The 20,591-nt window shown below is 39.4% G+C and overlaps 1 protein-coding gene across 2 annotated transcripts in view; it reads left to right on the top strand.

The window, feature by feature from the left end:
- RALA (RAS like proto-oncogene A) overlaps positions 1-20,591 on the top strand; it is an 85,136-nt gene that overhangs the window by 31,392 nt on the left and 33,153 nt on the right. The window contains exon 2 of one of the 2 annotated variants that reach the window (XM_004462570.3): positions 6,459-6,539. The exons of the other annotated variant lie outside the window; for it this stretch is intronic. The gene's annotated coding sequence lies outside the window, so the exon portion shown is untranslated. The remainder of the gene's footprint in view (positions 1-6,458; positions 6,540-20,591) is intronic. 2 annotated transcript variants of the gene reach the window in all.

Below are 20,591 nucleotides of genomic sequence, written 5' to 3'. Positions count from 1 at the left end.
TTTGCGGAGGGTTCTGACCTCTTCCGCTGTAAAGGGTAGCCAAGTTTGGGGTCGCTGCGGCGTGGGCTGCGGATTTAGCGGATTTAGCGGATACAGCTGAGGGGTTTGAGGAGGCATGGCACCGGGGGCCGATGGAGCAGCCAAGGCAGGTGAAGGGCTATTGCCGTACGGCGGCGGCAAGGGATAAGCGGAACACAGGTGAGAAAATGGCGGCTTAGTGGCTTCCGGGCAACAACAAAATGGCGGCAGGACCCTTCCGGGCGCCGGCCAAGATGGCGGAGCAGCTACATCCGGCGGCGGACAAAATGGCGCGGGGGGCGCTTCCGGTTTAGCGGAAGATGGCGACCCTGCAGTTTCCAGGCCCGAACCAGATGCTGACTGGGCAGGAAGAGGCGGGTAGAGGTGGGAGGAGGAGGATACTGGCGGAGAAGAAGCCGGATGCGCGCCATCTTGGGCAGAAGTGGGGGAAGAAGGCGGAAGTCCGCTATCTTGGGGAGTGGCAGGAGTGGTTTCTGTCTGCTGCGGGGAGCTCGGGCGGGGAGGTTCGCGCTCGAGAGCAGCAGCAAGTTGGTTAGACAGAGAGTCAGTGTCGGCGGACTCATCGGGATCACAGTCTAGAGGCCGTTTGGGAGAAGCTTCATAAACGGCCTGGTCGGGGCGCCAAGGAGACAAGCGCGAATGGCAACGAGAACGGGTAAGAGGCCTGTTGGGAAGGTGCGTTTCTCGTGCTCCATGGCGGAGGTGACTCGATCTATGAGTCGCGAATAGGTGTCCGGGCTCCAGAGTTGGCAGGTGGCGAGCCACGGATTACAAGGGAGCAAGAGATCCCAGTACTTTTGGAGCTGCCGCAAGGAGACGCGGACTCCATTGGCATCGAGCAGGGCAGCGAGGGCCCTGACTTGCGGCGCCTGACGCAATGATGAAGAGGCGCCCATGACGGGATAGGGATGGGACGACGGCGAGGGGTCCCTACCTGGAGAGGAGGACGATCACAGCAGCAGCAGCAGCAGAGAGGGGCCGGGGGAGGAGCCGCCACATTGGGCGCCAGTTGTAGCTGAGCGAGAGGGTTTCGTCCTCGCTCAGGCCCAAGAGTCGGGGGGGCTTGCTCCTGCCGAACCACCGGCGGGGGGTGCCCCAAGAGGGAGCACCGGTTCTCCAGGCGTGGGGGAGGCGCAGTTGGGGAAAACCACGGAGACCGCTTGAGCGCAAGAACAGGTCTGCTTTATTACGGAAGTACACTTAGCTATATAGGGTTGGGTAGAGGAAGGGGCGTGATGAAGGGAGGGTTGGCTAAGGGGCGGCTGTGGACAGGCTGAAGCTGATGGATAGACCTGAGGTAAGCAGTTACTGGGAAAGAGGGCAGATTGTGGGTTGGCAATATGGGCGGGACTGGCGGGAAGGACGGCGGGAGCTGGAAGGGGAGGAGGGGTGGAGAAAGGCGGCAACATAACACCACTGTGAACATTGTTGTACAGGTGTCTATTTGTATCACTGCTCTGAGTTCTTCTGGGTATATACCTAGTAGAGGTATTGCTGGTCACATGACAAGTCTATATTCAGTTTCCTTAGGAACTGCTAAACAGTCCTCCACAGTGGTTGTACCATTCTACATTCCCACCAACAGTGAGAAAGTGTTCCTATCTCTCCACATCCTCTTCAACACTTGTAGTTTTCTGACTTTTTAATAGTGGCCATTCTAATGGGTGTGAAATAATATATCATAATATCTCATTGTAGTTTTGATTTGCATTACCCTAATCACTAGTGATTTTGACTGTTTTTTCACATATTTTCTCCTCATTTGTATTTCCTCTTTGGACAATTGTCTATTCAAGTCTTTTGTGCCTTTTTTTAATAGTAGCTATTTTCCATTTATTTATTTACTTTTTTTTATTTTTAGAGAAGCTTTAGACGACATAAATGTTACATAACAAATGTAGAGAATTCCCATTTGCCTCATCTCCTCCCCTTCCCACACTTTCCCTCATCAACGTCTTTCATTAGTGTGGTATATTTGTTACAATTGATGAACACATATTGAAGCATTGCTACTAACCATGGACTATAGTTTACATTATAATTTACACTCTGTTCCAGACAATTTTGTAGGTTATGACAAAATATACAGTGGCCTGTATCCATCACAGCAATGTCATGCAGGACAACTCCAATGTCCCAAAATGCCCCCATATATACACTATTGTTCCCTCTCCCACCCCTCAGAACCTCTGGTGGCCACTGCCTTTATATCAGTGATAAAAGTTCTTCTGTTGCTAGAATAATAATGCCTATAATAGAATAATAATGCCTATAATAGAATAATAATAATAGGTCTACTTTAGTCCATTATTCATTCTCCAGTCTTGAGGTTTTGGGGATGGTGATGCTTATTCTGTTTCTAATTGAGAGGGAGCTTAGATCCCAGGGGGCAGATGGATGAAACTATCTTGCTTGTAGTTGCAGGCACCCTCTGTTCTTGGGATGGGTGTTGTCCATCATCGTCTACTTGTTACTTGTCCTGGCATAGTCCAATGAACTGGAGAGTAGGTGTTGCAACTGCTCAGATTCAGGGCTCAACTGGCACATGAACAAACCAAAGATTTAAATCTCTGGAACACATATTAAAAAAGTATGGTGCTAATTGTAGGTTCAAATAAAAGACACAGAAGAGCCATATGTAAGGAAACTGTAAATGAGTCTAACTCTGCCACAGTGGGGAACATAAATCCTAAAGTAAGGCCCACTGGCAGGGCGCCAAACTCCTGAGCTGTCTGCCCTGCCTGTAGTGTCTGGATGTCTCTAGAGCCCTCAGGAGTCCTGCTATTTGAGGCAGTATTTACTGTGGTAGTCAATGAGTTCCTTCTGAGGCGTGCATAATTGTAACTTCTGGAATAACCTCCCAACCCACTTTGAAATCTCTTTGCCATAAAAACTCATTTGTATATAATATTCCCCCATTTGGTCAAGGTCTTTTTCCAAATGCGTTGCTAGTTGGTGCTTGGTAACAATCCCTCAGTGCCAGGGAGGCTCGTCCCCGGGATTCATGCCCCATGCTGGGGGGAATGTAGTGCATTTATACCCTGAGTTTTATTGCCCATTCTTTAATTGGGATGCTTGTCTTTTTATTTTGAGTTATAGTATCTATAGATGATGGATATTAAATCGTTATTGGATATGTAATTTCCAAATATTTTCTCCCATTGAATCAGCTGCCTTTTCACCCGTTTGACAGTCTTTTGCAGTGCAAAAGTGTTTAATTTTGAGGAGGTCCAATTTATCTACTTTTTTCTTATGTTGCTCATGCTTCATGTATAAGGTTTAAGAAACTACTGCCTACAACAAGATCTTGAAGATGTTTTCCTTCATTTTCTTCCAGGACTTTTATGGTTGTCGCTTTCATGTTTAGGTGTGAGATACAGGGGTCCTCTTGTTTTCTTTTGGATATGGATATCCATTTCTCCCAAAACCATTTGTTAAATAGACTATTTTTGGCCAAGCTGAGAGGGCTTAATGGCCTTGTCGAAGATCACTTGGCCGTAGATGCAAGGGTCTATTTCTGTGTTCTCCGTTATGTTCCACTGATCAGTCTGTCTTCTAGTGTCAGTGTAGGTTGTTCGTATGTTTCTTGGAATTTATCCATCTCATCTATATTGTCTAGTTTTTTGGCATACAGTTGTTCATAGTATCCCCTTACAAACTCTCATTTCTGTGGGGTCAGTGATAATGTAATCTCTCTTACTTCTTTTCTCTTTTTCTTTGTCAGTCTCTAGCTGAGGGTTTGTTGATTTTGTTGATCTTCTTGAAGAACCAACTCTTGGTTTTGTTGATTCTATTATTTTGTTCTTGATTTCATTTATTTCTGCTCTAGTCTTTACTATTAATATTTTCTTTCCTTCAGCTTGGTTGGATTAGTTTGCTGTTCTTTTTCTAGTTCTCCAGATGTGCAGTTAGATCATCAATTTTAGCTCTTCCTTTTTTTTTTTTTTAAATGTAAGTATTAAGGGCTATAAATTTCCCTCTCAGCACTGCCTTTGAGTTGTCCCATAGGTTTTGATATGTTCCGTTCTTATTTCCATTCATCTCAGGATGTTTACTGAATTTCCTTCGCATTTCATCCTTACTCACTGATAATTTAAATGTGTTTTTAGTCTTCATATATTTATGAGTGTTCCCTTTTTCCATCCATCACTGATTTCCAGCTTCATTCCTTTATGATTAGAGAAAGTTTTGTTAATTTCAATATTTTTAAATGTATTGAGTCCTGGCTTGTGACCCACCATATGATCTATCTTAGAGAATGATCCATGAGCCCTGGAAAAGAATGTATATACTCCTATTTGGGGCATAATGCTCTATAAATGTCTGTTAGGTCTACTTCATTTATCATATTATTCAAGTTCTCCTTTATCCTCTGCCCAGATGTTCTATCCAGTATTGAGAGTTGGTGTATTTAAGTCTCCAACTAGTATTGTAGTCAGCTATTTCACTTTGAAGTTTTGCTGGTGTGTTCCCCATGTATCTTGGGGCTCCCAGGTTGGGTGCTAAATATTTATTATGGTTATTTTTTCTTGGTGAATTGCCCCTTTTATTAATATATAATGGCCTCGTTTATCCCTTATAACAGTTTTGCATTTAAAAATCTATTTTATTCAATATTAGTATTGATACTCCAGCTCTTTTTTGATTATTATTTGCATGGAATACCTTTTTGCACCCTTTCACTTTCAATCCAGTTGTGTCCTTGCGTCCGAGGTTAGTCTTCTGTGGACAGCATATAGATGGCTCATACTTTTTTTTTTAATCCATTCTATCAGTCTCTGTCTTTTGTTTGCAGAGTTCAAGCCATTAACATTCAGTGTTATTACTATAAATGCATTAATTACTTCATCCATTTTGTCCTTTGGCTTTCCACTGTCATAATTTTATTACTATTGTCTGTCTTTTTACCCTTTAATTTACCCTTCCTAATCTTCATTTCTACATTCTCCAGTTTCTCACCCTTATTTTTCCCTTTCAGGCTGATGCATTCCCTTTTGTATCTCCTATAATTCTGATCTTCTGGTAGCCTACTCTCTCAGTTTTTGTTTGTCTGTGAAGACTTTTTGAATCACCCTCACCTTGGTTTTTGTTTTTAGGGGGTACAAGGGATCAAACCCAGGACTTCATACATGGGAACCAGGTGCTTCACCAGTTGAGCTATGTCCACACCCTCATTCTCACTTTTAAGGACAGTTTTGCTAGATACAGAATTCTTGGCTGGCAGTATTACTCTTTCAGTACCTTAAAAAACATAACAACATTGTCTTCTCACCTCCATGGTTTCGATGAGAGGTCAGCACTTAATCTTATTGAGATTCCCTTGTATGTGATTCTTTGCTTTTCTCTTGCTGCTTTCAGAATCTTCTACCTCTGATATATGTCATTCTGAGTAATAGGTATCTCAGAGTAGTTCTATTTGGATTTATTCTATGTTGAGTTGTCCTTCTTGGATATTGGTATTTCTTTATGTAATGAGGCTTTTGAAGTTTTCAGTCATTATTTTCTCAAATATTCTTTCTGTCCCCTTTCCATTCTCTTCTCTTTCTGTACCACCAATAACACATATGTTTGTGCATTTTGTGTTGTCATTCAATTCCCTGAGAGCCTGTTCCATTTTTTCCATTATTTTCTTTCTGTTCTCCTGTCTTTTCTAGTTTGATGTTCTGTCCTTGAATTCACTAATTGTGTCTTTGAGCAATTCATATATGCTGTTATCTGCCTGTAATGTATTTTTAATCTCATCCATAGTGTCTTCATTCCCATAAGCTCTGTTACTTTTCTTTGCAGCTTTTCAAATTGTTCTTTATGCTTACCCAGTGTCTTCTTAACCTCCTTTATCTTTTTTATCATATTTTCCTTCAATTCTTTGAATTGATTTAGGAGATTTGTGTGATTATCATTGATTAGTTTTCTTAAATCCTGTATTTCATCAGGATATTTGGTTTATTCCTTTGGCTGAGCCATCTCTTCCTGTTTCCTAGTATGGCTTGTAATTTTTTGCTGATGCCTAGGTATCTGAATCTATTGTTGAATTTACTTCGAGGGTCAGTTTCTCTTTCTTGCTTAGTGTCTCCCCTCCCACACACAGTCCTTCTTTGATTTTTGGTTCAAGTTATTCTAAGACTTTAAAATTGCCAGCTTAAATTATCCAAATCGGACCAGGAACTCACTAATAGGGTGCAGATTTTCCTCCAGGAGTTAGGACTAACAAGACCTAAAAACAGTTTTTCTCCTTGACATTTCCTTGCTAGCCAGGAGATGGCGCTCTCAGCAAACCTTTCCATGGAGGTGTTTCTTTCTACCTCCACTTGTCATGTTTCTGGTCTGGCCAGAGCCAAGATGCAAAGTGGGCTCTGCTGGCCGAATTCACAGAAGAGAAACCACTCTCTGCCCTCTGACATACGCCTTTTTCTTCCCAGGGAGGAAGACATTTGTTCTGCTCTCAGTCTTCTGCAGTGAGACACAGGTTTTATCCAGACTGCAGTTCTTCAGGGTGGTGGGTGAGTGACCTTCTCAGCTGCTGTAGGGGTTTAGTAACTCATATTTGTTGTTTCTCATGGGGAAAACACCGTTTATCAATTTAATAAAGTTTCCTTCTCTTTCTAGTTTGCTAAAAGTTTTCTCAGCATTGTTGAATTTTATCAGATGTATTTTTTACATCTATCAAAATGGTCATAGTATTTCTGTGTTATGTTAATGATGTCTTACACTGATTTGTGAATGTATAAACCAACGTTGTATTCCTCAGACAAATGAAGTTGGATCATGGTGTATTACCTTTTTAAAAAAATATATCATTGGGTTTGTTTTGCTAATATTTTTATTATTTGTGTTCATGAGAGATTGACCTGTAATTTCTTGTCCTTCTCAGGTTTTTATATCAAGATTATGTTGGTATAATCTTAACTGTTTTAAGGGTCTTATTTTTATAAAAACTAACTATACTAATGACATCATGATTATTTGGGCATCAGAGATTTCAGTTTTGTTATCATAGCTATGAATTATGCAGGGAATGAATTTCACATGTGGTGCTACCTCTACGTGCTTACCCTAGCATACTTCTTCTATTCACTTAATATTTCCATCATGATATATTTACATAGTATTTCCATATAGCATTGTTTTTATGAAAGTAGTAATTTACTGTTGAAGATATCTTTTCTGGTACCGCTTACTTTTTAGTGAGTAACAAAAACAGTTCCTCTACCTTATATTTTTCTAGAATCTAGCAAATATTTCAGCTGACACGTTAGAAACATATATACTTTAATCCAGCTATAAAAGAATTAAAAGAATCCTTTACGATTGCATAATTTGTTCTTGTTTCTTCAAAACTCATGTGTTTTCCAGAAGTATTTGTTGATAGTGGAATGCATTTTAATTTTACCTTTTGTTTTCTGCTTATCATTTTAGTCATTTTTAACATGGCAGGAAGCACAGGTATTTATGGAGTGTAATGTGGCTTTAATTGTTAAGAAAACTTAAATAGAGGCCTCTAAACATCTATCATTAAGTTTAGAGAAATTATATAAAGTTTTGATTCAGTATTGCATTACTTTAAAGATAATTGATGGTTTTATGATCAGGTAAGTTTCAGTTTTTTAACTGTTTTGTATATTGTCATTAGCAGCCAGATGTAAATCTAATAATATGGAATTAGAGATGTAAATCTATATTGCAAATAAACTTCCGTTATGGTTTGGCCTACTTCTGATTTCTTTGTCATTGTTTTCTCCAATGAGGCTGATGAAGAGTTTATGCTAGGAATAAAAATAAATTAAATCTCTGCCATTGTCTTGGTACCTACTTGTGTTTACATTAATCTCTTCAATCCATGGTTTCTTTTCAGGAATCTTATTGAATTGTCTATTTTATGAGGGTCATTAGTTAAAACTTAGATAATATGTATAAATATACCTACCTGAAAATATGTAAACTACAGTACACTGCAATGTCCTGAAAGTAAACCAACATTTAGCCCCGTACTACACTCTGCCTCTCTTGGAACACCCAGTCTTCCCTTAGGGCCTCTCAGATTTCACATATGCTGTATCAATTTCACTTCAAGACCCGTGTCAGTCAATATGTTTGCTCTTAGTAAAGCTTAATTTTTAAAGATAAAAACACATTTAAGTAGAAGTTCTATTTTTTCCCATACTTCAGTGGCTCATTTTATATTCCTTCTGGGGTGTAGTTAAGCCTTATTTATTTATTTATTTATTTATTTTTAATAACTTAAAATTTTATTGTGGGTGAAGAGTACTGATTTGTGGACTCTAAAGGCAGCTTCCCAAGCTTAAGGTTAGATCAGGAAAGGGGGTGGAGGTGGGAGATACCTGAGGCCAAGCTGGGACCAGGGCAGAGCTGAGGACAGGGCCAGAACTTGAGGTCTAATGCATTTCCAGGCTGCCTTCCAGAGTCTGGAGAGGCCAGAGGAAGCCCTCCCTGCAACCTGATCTAGAGAATGCATTAGAGGGGGACAAGCGACAAGGCTGGAATATATGACTCTTATCCAGTCAGAAATGATGGTGTCCTGAATTGAGACAGGAGGTTTGAGAAAAGCAGCTGAATTTGAAGGTGAATATCTAAGGAGGTAGAATCTATAGGTCTTGGGTGATTTTTTGCACATGGAAGAGTGAGGGAAAGGGGGCATCAAAATTAACTGAAGTTTCTTATATGAATACCTGAACCCACGTGGATGCTGAAATGGAGAACTGAGAGGGAACAGCATTGTATTCATTTTGTGTTTGAGATGTCTGAATATCCCAGTAGATATGATCAGTAGAAGTTGGAAACAGATGGACTATATTCATATCTCCACTCAGCTAACTGTTAATTTTAAATTCTTTGGCAAGATGTATAATTTCTGGAAGTCTTTGTTTTTTTCATCTATCCAATACTTAACCTTACAGGGTCGTTTTGATCAATTCTGTCAAATATTCGAACATAGTAGGCATTCATCCACAGATTTTAGCTTCCTTTTCTTTAAAAATGAGTAGGAGTATTTATTTGTAATGAGAAATATGACTGAGTATTCCTTTTAGTTTATGAACAAATTCTTTCTATTAATAGAAAGTTTGTACAGCTACTTAAGGGGCTTACTCTGATTTCTGAGACTATCTTTAACAATGACCTATAGTTGGTTATTCCCCAGTCATCTTACATCAGACCCAGAAGATGATTTTTATGAAAGTAATAGAGGGAGAGTCCAGCTAGTTGTCCCTCTAAAGGTTCTTTAGAGCAAGGTAGGTCTGAATCCAACATGACTGGTGTCCTTGTAAGAAAGGGTAAAGGCCATGTGACAACAGAGGCAGAGGTTGAAGTGATGTAGCTACAAACCAAGGAATGCCAAGGAGTGCAGGCAAACCACCACAGATTAGGATGAGGTCAGGATGGGCATACTTCATCAAACTACAGATTTCAGGCATAGCCCTGTAACACCTTGATTTAGGGCTTCTAGCATTCAGAACTGTTGTTTTAAGCCATCTAGTTTGTGATACTTTGTTACCACAGCTCTAGGAAGTAAAATGTGCCTTTATACAAGCAGTTGCAAATGTTGAGTAGGTAGTTGAATGTATGTCTGGTGTTGGGGAGAGAGAAATCTGGAGGTATCAGTTTAGGCGTCATCCCATATAGATGGCATGCTAAATGAGATCATGAAGAGAAGGAATATAGATAGAAAAAAAGAGGTCCAAGCTGAACTGTGAGACCTATGCACATTTAGAGTGAGGGAAGTGGAGAAGGGGCAGCAGTACAGAATTGAGGAAAATCAAATGATCTTGGTATCCTAAAAACTAAACAGTATTTTAAGAAAGGGGGAGTGATTGACAATGTATATCAAATACAACTGATAAAGAAAGTATAAGGAAGATTGGGAATTGACAATTGGATTTAGTGGAGGTCGTTAATGACCTTAACAAAAGCCTGATAAGAGTGGGCTCAGGAGAGAATGAGAGAAACAATTGGGACAGTGAGTTTGAAAGACTGCAGTAGGGTTAAGAGTTTTTTGTTTTGCTTTTTAAGCTAAGCATAATAACACATTTGGATCTAGTAGAGTAGTACAAATTGATGTATGATAGTGGGGAGAATTTCTGGAGCAATGTCTTTAAGTAAGAGGGAATGGAATCTACTGCATAAGTGCAAGGGTTGATCTTTGCAAACTATAGTCCTGGATCCAAATCCAGCCTACCACCTATTTTGTTAACTTTGTTTGTTTTTAATTCTACCTCATGTTTTTTAAATAAAATTTTATCGGAATTTAGCCATGCCTGTTAATATAGGTATTGTGTATGGCTGCTTTCGAACTATGGAAGCAGAGTTAAAGGAGTTGGAACAGAGAAGACTACATGGCTCTTTCCAGAAAGAGTTTGCTGATCCTAGATTTATAGTAACTGAAGAGAAGGTAAGAGTATTTCGGTGGCGAACTTGGCCCAGTGGTTAGGGTGCCCGTCTACCACATGGGAGGTCCGCGGTTCAAACCCCGGGCCTCCTTTACCCGTGTGGAGCTGGCCCATGCGCAGTGCTGATGCGCACAAGGAGTGCCCTGCCATGCAGGGGTGTCCCCAGCGTAGGGGAGTCCCACGCGCAAGTACTGCGCCCCGTAAGGAGAGCCGCCCAGCGCGAAAGAAAGTGCAGCCTGCCCAGGAATGGCTCCTCCCACACGGAGAGCTGACACAGCAAGATGACTCAACAAAGAGAAACACAGGTTCCCGTGCTGCTGACAACAACAGAAGCGGGCAGACAAAGAAGATGCAGCAAATAGACACAGAGAACAGACAACCGGGGTGGGTGGGGGAAGAGGAGAAAAATAAATAAGTAAATCTTAAAAAAAAAAAAATTAAAAAAAAAGAGTATTTCATCCTCATCAAGTAAAAAAGGCAGATCTGGGGAACTGAACATTTTGGAAGGCATTCAAATGCCCTTTCTGATCGTGGCCAAACCAGACAGGAAATCAAATCTTGTATTTAAAGTATAATAACTTGCAATCTAGGAGCTTTTCCTAAGGTAGGTTCTTAAAAAGGGCTTAGTCTTCAAAGCTGTAAACTAATTTAGTTATCTATTGCTGTATTGCAAATTACCGCAATCTTAGTGGCTTAAAACAACAAACATTATCTCACAGTTTCTGTGGTTAGGACTCTGGAAACCATTTAGCTGTATGGTTCTGACTCAGTCTGTCATGAGGCTGCAGTCAAGGTGTCAGCAGGAGTTGAGGGTACCTGGGTGGTTAGATCTAGAGGATCTGCTTCCTAGCTCACTCACACTGTTGTGGTTTTTTAAAATATTTTTATTTTTTTATCCTCCCTCCCCCCTCCCCCATTATTTGCACTTGCTGTCTGCTGGTTATGTGCTCATCTTCTTACTAGGAGGCACCAGAAATTGAACCCAGGACCTCCTGTGTGGGAGGGAGGCATTGAATGGCTTGAGCCACTTCTGTTCCTTTAGCAGTTTGATATTGTTTATGAATTCCAAAAATAACTATTGGATTATTTTTGTAAACTGGTCTGTTCCTTTGGGCATATTGGATTGGATTCAGAGGTTTCGCTCTTGATTAAATTGTGGTTAAGGCTTTGATTCAGCCACATCAGTAGGATGTTCAGTCCCTACCCCTTTGGTGGGCAGGGACTTACAGAGAAAACTACATGGCAGAGCAGAGGAGTTAGTTGATGTTTTGAGCTGGAGTCCCCAGAAAGTAAATACACGGAGAAGCAGATAGGTGAGTAAAGAGAGGAGGCTTCATTAGACATGGCAGAGACCCTGGGAAGGAGACAAACTGTTTGCCTGATAGACTAAGCTGACCTTGTGGAGAGAACAGAACAACTGAGCCTGAGAGGAACTAGCCCTGGGAAAGACAAGATTTATTTCAGCCTGCAGCAGGTATTGGAAGAAGCTGGGACCACTGAGCTTTAAGAAAAAGAGGGAGGCTGACGTTAGCAGCCATCTTGCTCCAGCACATGGCAACAGACTTTGATGAGGGAAGTTACTTATGCTTTATGACCTAGTAACTGTAAGCTTCTACTCCAAATAAATACCCTTTATAAAAACCAACTGATTTCTGCTGTTTGCATCAGCACCCCTTTGGCTGATTAATGCAGCTCTAGCTCCCCACACTGTTGTTGAGGTTTAGTTCCTTGCTACCTGGGCCTCCCTAGGACCGAGCCCAACATGGCTTCCCCCAGAGAGTGGTGATAAGAGAGTGAACTGGACAGAAGCCAGGTTTTATAGCCTAATCCTAAAAAGCAACATGCCATCACTTCTGTTATATTCTGTTGATCACACAGACCAACCCTGGTCCGATATAGGAGGGGACTGCAGAAGGATGTGAGTACCAGGAGACAGAGACCATTGGGAACCATCTTGGAGGCTGACTCCCACACTGACCAGCTTGAGTGTCTGCAGAGTTCACTGCATTGCTTTGTACTTCAGTACTCCTAGCTTTGTTGTGCACATGATTAGTGTTTTTATAATTGCCTAGAGCAGGGTATTTGTGAGCATTTGATTATGTTAGAGCCCAACCACAAATACCATTTATATTTTTTTCCTACTAATTCTTATTCTGATTGCAAAAGTAATGTTTATAATTGAAAACCAGAATATAGATAAGGAAAAAGCCCTCAAAATCAAACATTTTCCATATTGCCCTATTCAGATTACTCTTGTTGAAATGTATTTTGCTATCTGATGTTTTACCTGTTTGTACTACTACCTGTTAAAAATAAGTTCATATGTAAATACTATTTTATAAGCTGCTTTCACGAAATATTTTGTGAGCATTTTTTTCAGCATCATTCTGTATTTTCCTTAGTGTTTTTAAAGGACTGCTCTGTAATTCTGTTGTTTCACTATCCATAATGTAATCCTCCATTTTTAAATTATTCCATATGTTATAGTGAATATCCTTGTCATTAATTCTTTATGCACAGCCATAATCCTGATAGCCATTTAAAAAAATCAGTTATTAAAAATTCACACATAGGGAAGCAGATGTAACTCAAGCAGTTGGGCTCCCATCTGCCATATAGGACGTCCAGGGTTCGATTCCTGGGGCCTCCTGGTGAAGGCAAGCTGACCCGTGTAGTGAGCTTGCCCAAGCAGAGAGCTGGCCCATTTAGGGTGTTAGCCAACGTGGAGTGCTGGCCTGTGCAGGAATGCTGGCCCATGCAGAGAGCTGGCACAGCACAATGACAAAACGAAAGACACAGAGGAGAGACAATAAGAAATGGAGCAGACCAGGGACTGAGGTGGCACAAGAGATTGCATGTCTCTCTCCCACTCTGGAAGGACCCAGGATCGGTTCCCAGTGCCACCTAAAGAGAAGACAAGCAGACAGAAAAGAAGACTGTGAATGAACACAGAGAGCTGACACGGGGGGGGGGGGGGGGGGGGGGAGCCGCGGGAAGGGGATGTTAAATAAATATGTGTGACACATAAGTACAGCCAAGTAAACAAAAACTGTAGGAATAAGCTTTATAGCATTTATGTTCATTTTTAAATAGCATATTAGAGTTTCTGGGTTGAGGGTTCATAGACTTTTTTTTTGATAACCTTTTTTTAAAAAAATAATTTCAAACTTCCAGGGCAGTTGCAAAAATAATACAAAACCCATACAGAGAACTCCAGCATACCCCCACCCAGATACCCAGATCCACTTATTTTGATATTTTGCCACATTTGCCATATCATTCTGTCCATTTTTCTGTCCATCTACCCATCTATCCATCTATTTTCGAAACATTTGAGAATAGACTGTATACCTTATGCTCCTTAAACTCAAAGGATGGCTTTTCTATAATGATATGTTTTTGGGCATTTTCTCCTCTATTAAATCCAATCCAGGATCATGTTTTACATTAAATTGTTATTGCTCTTTAATCTCTCTTCTTTAATTGTGGAAGGGTCCATAGGCTTTTATTGGGTTCAGAAAGGTAACTGGGATAGTTACATTCTCAGTTAATTTGCAGAAATAGTTCAGTCATCACAATAAACCTGTTGGGTTGATTATAAGAACATAGCAATTCTAATGTCCTTTAAACTCTTAAACCTCAAAATACCTATTATAAGTGCGAAACAAGAAAAGTTTTCTAAGCCATGTGGAGGTTTGCCACTTGCTGTGGTAATTTTAGTAAATGACTATACTATCAGAAGATTGAATTTCTTCATAGTTAAATATTATGTAACAATAATGTTGTATTAATTAATTAAGAAAATTAGATGACATGTTAACTCATCAGTATTATCTCAGGTAATCCATTTTATTTTTCAGGGACTTTTTGAATGTTTGTCTCATTAAAGCAACTTAACTTCTGAGGCCAGTGTTTAATTTGTCCATAATGCATAATACATTGTGATTGCAGATAATACAACATGACGTTATCAGATGTGAAGCAGTCTGACTCATCTCCTTTGCTGACTTTCCTTTCCCTGCTAATCTCCTCAATCGGTAATTCTTAGCTGGGGTCCATACTCCTCCTGGAGTAATATGGCAGAATTTTACCTATACTGATTAACTTTTCCAATTCAATACTGATTAACTTTTTAAATTAATCAATACTGATTAAACTCTAATCATTTACTTGAATTTAATTTCTTTTTCAAATGTGTATGTATGTACTACCTATTTGCTAGATAGTATGCTAGATGCTGGAATTACAAAACTGAAGGAAAAAAAAACAGCACTCTGCAATAGAAAGCCTACCAATAATTGATGTGCTGGGAAACACTGATAGAATTATATCTAGACTAGTGGAACACTGAAAGAATTAGCCTTTAAGCCTGAAAAGTGATTAGAAGGCAGGGGAAATTTTAAGAGATTCTGTTTAAACAATTTTTTTTCACCTTTATGTACACATCACTCTGTTGGGCAAAAAATGTTTTAATTGAAAACATTTTGATCAAGTTGCATGGAACAAGAATTTGTTTTCTTCACCATTGATTAATTATATTAAATATGTATTAAATTGTTCATCTTGGAAATAGTTAAAATGTGTATTTACAGAGTAAGAAGGTATTTTAAATTAATCAATGCAGTTTCCATTTCCTCTCCTCCTTTCTCTGAATTCTTTCATGGGAGCTCAGTACATTCCATTTTCAACAGTAATAAGTAATCAGAATGATCTTGCTAGTGAACCAGACTCTCTCTCTTTTCCTTAGTAATCTTAGTTTTAAATTGTCAAAATTATCTATCAGTCTGTTACTTATGCTTTTGTTTCCTTAATTGTCTTTTGAAGAACAGACGTTTTTAATTTTGAGGGAGTCCAATTTATCAATTTGTTCTTTCAAGGATTTTGCTTTTGGTGTTGTATCTGAAAAATCGTTGCCTTACCCAAGATTTCCTTCAGTGCTTGCTTCTAGAAGTTTCATGGTTTAAGTTTTACATTTAGGAATGATCCATTTTGAGTTAGTTATGGTACAAAATATGGCTTAAAGTTCTCCAAAGTCTTAACAACAGGTGAATGGATAAACCAACTGTAGTATAGCTGTACAATGGAATACTACTCAGCAATAAAAGGAAATAAGCTACTGATAAAAGCTACAACAACAGGGATGAATCTCAAAATAAATATACAGAATGAAAGAAACCAGATGAAACAGTACATATTGCATACTTCCATTTTTTTGAAACCCTAGAAAATGCTAACTAATCTATAATTGCACAACAGAGATTTAGTGGTTTGGAGGGGAGAGATGGCAGCAGAAGGGAGAGATTACAGTGGGACAAACTTTTAAAATATGTGCAGTATAATATAGCTTATATCTCAAAGCTGTTTTAAATAAAATTCTGAAGATTATATAGAATAGCACAGTAGTCAGGTAACCTTTAAAAATCATTGATTATCTTTTCTAATTCCTTAATCTTTTTTCTTCATACCGTAACTATTATTCCTATTAAAAAACAATGTGTGGATCTGAACATAGCACTTGGAAAATGTGATCATTGTAAACTACCTTCGGCTATACCTTCTATTTCTTTATTCAAGACATTATGTCATGCCAGTCCCTACAAGGTCCATCAACTTTCATTAGCAGCATTATTCAACTACCTACAAATCCATTTTACTTGTTATTTAACCCAGACTTCTCTAAATTGTCCACGAATATTTCATTGATAGAAATAGCAAAATACGTCAGGATCAAGGTCTATAAGATGAAAGGGAAGAGAAGTAAAAAAAAAAAAAGGAAATGAGCAGGGGTAGTTAATATAAGGGTCTTGCAGACAATAGTAAGGAATTTAGATTTTAACCTAAGAGCAATAAAAGTCTGTAAAGGGGAAGCAGCTATGGCTCAATTAGTTGAGCTCCCATCTACCATATGGGAGGCCCCAGGTTCACATCCTGGAGCCTCCTTGTGAAGGCAGGCTCGCCCACAGGTGCAGCAGAGAGCCCACTCAGCAAGGTGATGCTACAATAAAAGGGAGACAAGCAAAAACACAGAAGAGCGCGCAGCATATGGACCCAGAGAGCAGACAGCAAGCAAGCCACTAGGGGAGAGGGGAAATAAATACACAGAAGAGGAAACGGACTTTGGCCCAGTAGTTAGGGCGTCCGTCTACCACATGGGAGGTCCGCGGTTCAAGCCCCAGGCCTCCTCCCGGGTGGAGCTGGCCCATGCGCAGTGCTGATGCGCGCAAGGAGTGCAGTGCCACACAGGGGTGTCCCCCGCGTAGGGGAGCCCCATGCGCAAGGAGTGCACCCATAAGGAGAGCCGCCCAGCGCGAAGGAGGGAGCAGCCTGCCGAGGAATGGTGCCGCCCACACTTCCTGTGCCGCTGATGACAACAGAAGCGGACAAAGAAACAAGACGCAGCAAAAAGACACAGAAAACAGACAACCGGGGGAGGGGAGGGGAATTAAATAAATAAAAATAAATCTTTAAAAAAAAAAAATACACAGAAGAATGCACAGCAAATGGACACAAAAAGCAGACAGCATGCAAAAAGCCACAAGGGGCAGGGGGAATTAAAAAAAAGAAGGAAAAAAAAAAGTCTGTGAAGAATTTTCAATAAGCCACATCAAATTAATTTCAGTTTTTATTACGATAGGTTGAATTTACCTAAAATGGCAGGCAATATTAATCTCAATATAAGGGGCTTTCAGTCATTCCATTTGGTATTTGATAGTATATAGTTTTTGGAGGTGGCAGGAACAAAATCTTTATTTCTGATATCTTAAATTTATTCTTAGGCTTTGTACATCAGTTACATCCTGTCAACTAAAATATAACTAGTAGTTCAAAATGCAGAACTCCAGTGTCCTTGCTTCTGAATCATTTCTTAGGTATATGAGATTAACAACTATATTTGGGCCTAAGAATTCAGTCTATTGGAATTAAACAAATGCAGGTTGCATCTACTCATGCTTGCTAATTTTCAGTTTGGAATCTTATAAAAATTATGCAAGAGATATACTTTTTTTTTTCTTTTGAACCTTTAGAGTCAACATCCACTAATTTGAGATTAGCTGTGATTTTCTGTGAAACTGCTATTGATTTTTGACAACAATAAGAACCCAGAAAGGAAAGAAGGTGATTTATGAGGCACATCCAATTATCCAGCAACCAAAATGCTTTGTTGTTAAAAAGAGAATGTTATATCATTTCTGGTGTAAGTGGGTACCAGTTACTATGTAAAATATAAAACAGACATGCTCAGCCCATCCCTTGGACTGAAAGGGTCAGGGATGGAGTGAGAATGAGGGTAAGGGATGGTTGCTTCAGAAATCAGTCATTTGCACACACAGTGATTTCGTATCTAATTTGACTATACTGGTGTATAGATACATAGAAGCTGCTGGATCCTGGGCCAGTTCTAGTTTTAACTCTACCACAACTTTCTGTGGAGCTTCTCGCAAGTAACTTGACTCTTATTGGGCCCTTATTTCCTCACATTAAAAACAAGGGAATTGGATTATAAGATATCTTAAGACTTCCTTCTGTGGTTCTTAAGTGGTTCAGACGTAATTAACGTTATGCTTAATTTTTAAAGCATCCTGCAGTAAAACTTCTAGCTAAATATAGAGCAGCTTATTAGATTCATATCACATGTGAAGTGAGAAGAAATACCAGTGCTGAAGGATATTTTATTGGATGAGTTCTCCAGGAAAATCCCACTTTTTTGGGGCCTGGACCCTCCAAACAGATAATACCTCTTTGGTCATCAGACTGTCCTCTACATTATTTAAAACCTGTAAGCCTTAAATTACAATGAGGTGATAGAACTTTGCTTCCAACCACTAGTTTTTATTTTAAATATATGGCTTTTAAATTATATGATTGACTTTTACTGATAAAATTTTATTTACTTGTGCATGAGCCTGCTACTCAGTCTGTGATACGTGAACATTTCTGATGAGCCAAGTCTACCCAATAAGCCCTATAAATGAATGGGCACTCTCACACATTCCCTTTTGTGACCTAGAGTGATGGGACAGACATCCTAGTTCATACACTTGCTGTTAGACAAGGTGGAAATGACTGAGGAAAGATTGTCCCTTCCTTGACCAAATAGACAATTATTAAATGTAGAATTTGTCTTAAATTAATGTTTTCCTGTCTCTTCTACTCCATTTCTAACCCCAGTGGTTTTCTTCTCAGACATGACAGTGATTTGCACTATGGAATATCTAATTCATCTCCTCTTCTCTCTCAGCTGCCTCTATCCCCCTCACCTCCCCATATAAAGTATATTTTTGCCTACCTCTTGCCTAGTGTTATCAAAACTTTCAACAACAGGTATAAAGTACTTAGTAAAAGTTCCTGGTTCAAAGAAGCACATTCAGTAGATAGTAACTGTGTTATTCCCTGGCCTCTATTAGGTGAACCATATGAAATTGCTGCTTTTGTGTATAAAAACAGATCTCATGTTGGCATTTTTATATGCTTTAACTTTATAGCTATACTCTAGTGATGGTTTTTAACCAGGGATGTGAAATGGCATTACCCAGGTAGCTTTTTACAAATAATGTATACTCTGTCCCCATCCTAGACCAATAATATGGGTCCTGGGCAAGTATATTTTGAAGTGAGCCCTACAGATGATTATGATTCATGTTCCTGGTTAAAAACACTGCAAAAGAATCTTTATTTTTTTTAAATGTAAGTTCTTTTATACAGACTTGTTATGTTTTTTATGTATTCTGTTCTCTAGTGATGAGCTGAAACTTTAATTTTATGACTCCATAAATTACTTTTAATTTTAAGTAATGATCAAATCTCAATTTAAGATTTATCATTACTTAATCTTTAGGAAGAGAAATCTAGGTGCTGCAAGATATATTTTCATGATTTTCAGGGAATTTCTGAGTTTTTTTTCTTTTTCTTCCCTAGTTGTAACTTCACATTAACTTACATATAACTTAAACTTTGTACTTTCAGATATATTTTTGCCTTTTCATGAGAAAGGCATATAACGGTAGTAAGCAGGTTACAGTCCAGTATTAACTTACTTTGATGACTCACAATTTAGTTTTCCTGCACAATTCATATTATTAACCATTGTTTTTAAATGTCTGGGTAAATGAACTCTAGATAAGCCCAAAATTACCAGCAAAATTTTTCTCCTTTTCCCTTGGTAACTGTAGAAAAGAGGGTTCTGGGTTTCTTTTATCTCCCACTATCATACTCTAATTTACATTCCTTAAAAATGAGGTGTGCTTGGCTTTTATGGCTGTAAAAGTTTCAGAAACGTCAATAACTTCCAACAGCTTTCTGTCATCAACTGCAAATATTGCAATAACTCAATTCAGTTCAATTCTGACTCTACTCAGAGTTAGCCAGACTCCACAAGTTAAGGGCAGCCCTTTACAAAATTGCCCTTCAGGGACCAGTTGCAAGACAGGGCACTCTCACTTCTTACCAGCTGGCTACAAATTTGAGGGTTCCTTCCACCACCTTGGGTTTAGTAATTCACTAGAATGACTCATAGAACTCACTGAAAGTGCTATACTTATAAATACATATATAGTAAAAGGATACAAATATAATAAGCAAAAAGAAAAGAAAAAGGGCAAGGCCTGAGAGGGCCTGAAATAAAAGCTTCCATTTTCTCCCTACATAAAATCAGAATACATCACCCTCTTTGCATAGGGATGTATCTTCTCAGTCATGGAAGCACAGCCAAGCTTCAGGTGCCCCAAGTTTATATGGGGTTTCTCTATGTAGGGATGATTGGTGAAACAAAGGTCTGGGAGGTGAGCTGACAAGAATGGCTCAAAGCCCTTTATTACGTAGTTGGTCTTTCCGGTGGTTGGTCTTTCTGGTATCGTCAACCCACCACTCTAAGACTGCAGGTGTGTCTGGTCCCACCCTCTTATCTCTTTAGCATATAAACCAGGGGTTCCACTGACCCCTTTGCCAGTCTGGTGAAAATGATGGACACCTTACGAAGTCCACACTATATTTTATTTAATAAATATATCACACCCACATCAACACATCCCCACAAGAATAATGTTTTTTTAAAATTTCAATTCGGGCTCACAGATTCCTTGTTAAGAACCCCTGAATTATGAACTATCAGGCGAGGTGTGGAGGGCCCACCATGAATAATAAAAACATTCC

This window comes from Dasypus novemcinctus, chromosome 5 (genome assembly GCF_030445035.2).
Source record: "Dasypus novemcinctus isolate mDasNov1 chromosome 5, mDasNov1.1.hap2, whole genome shotgun sequence".
Classification (NCBI taxonomy): domain Eukaryota; kingdom Metazoa; phylum Chordata; class Mammalia; order Cingulata; family Dasypodidae; genus Dasypus; species Dasypus novemcinctus.
Note: the sequence above shows the minus strand (reverse complement) of the source record. Positions and strands in the feature narration are given on the sequence as shown.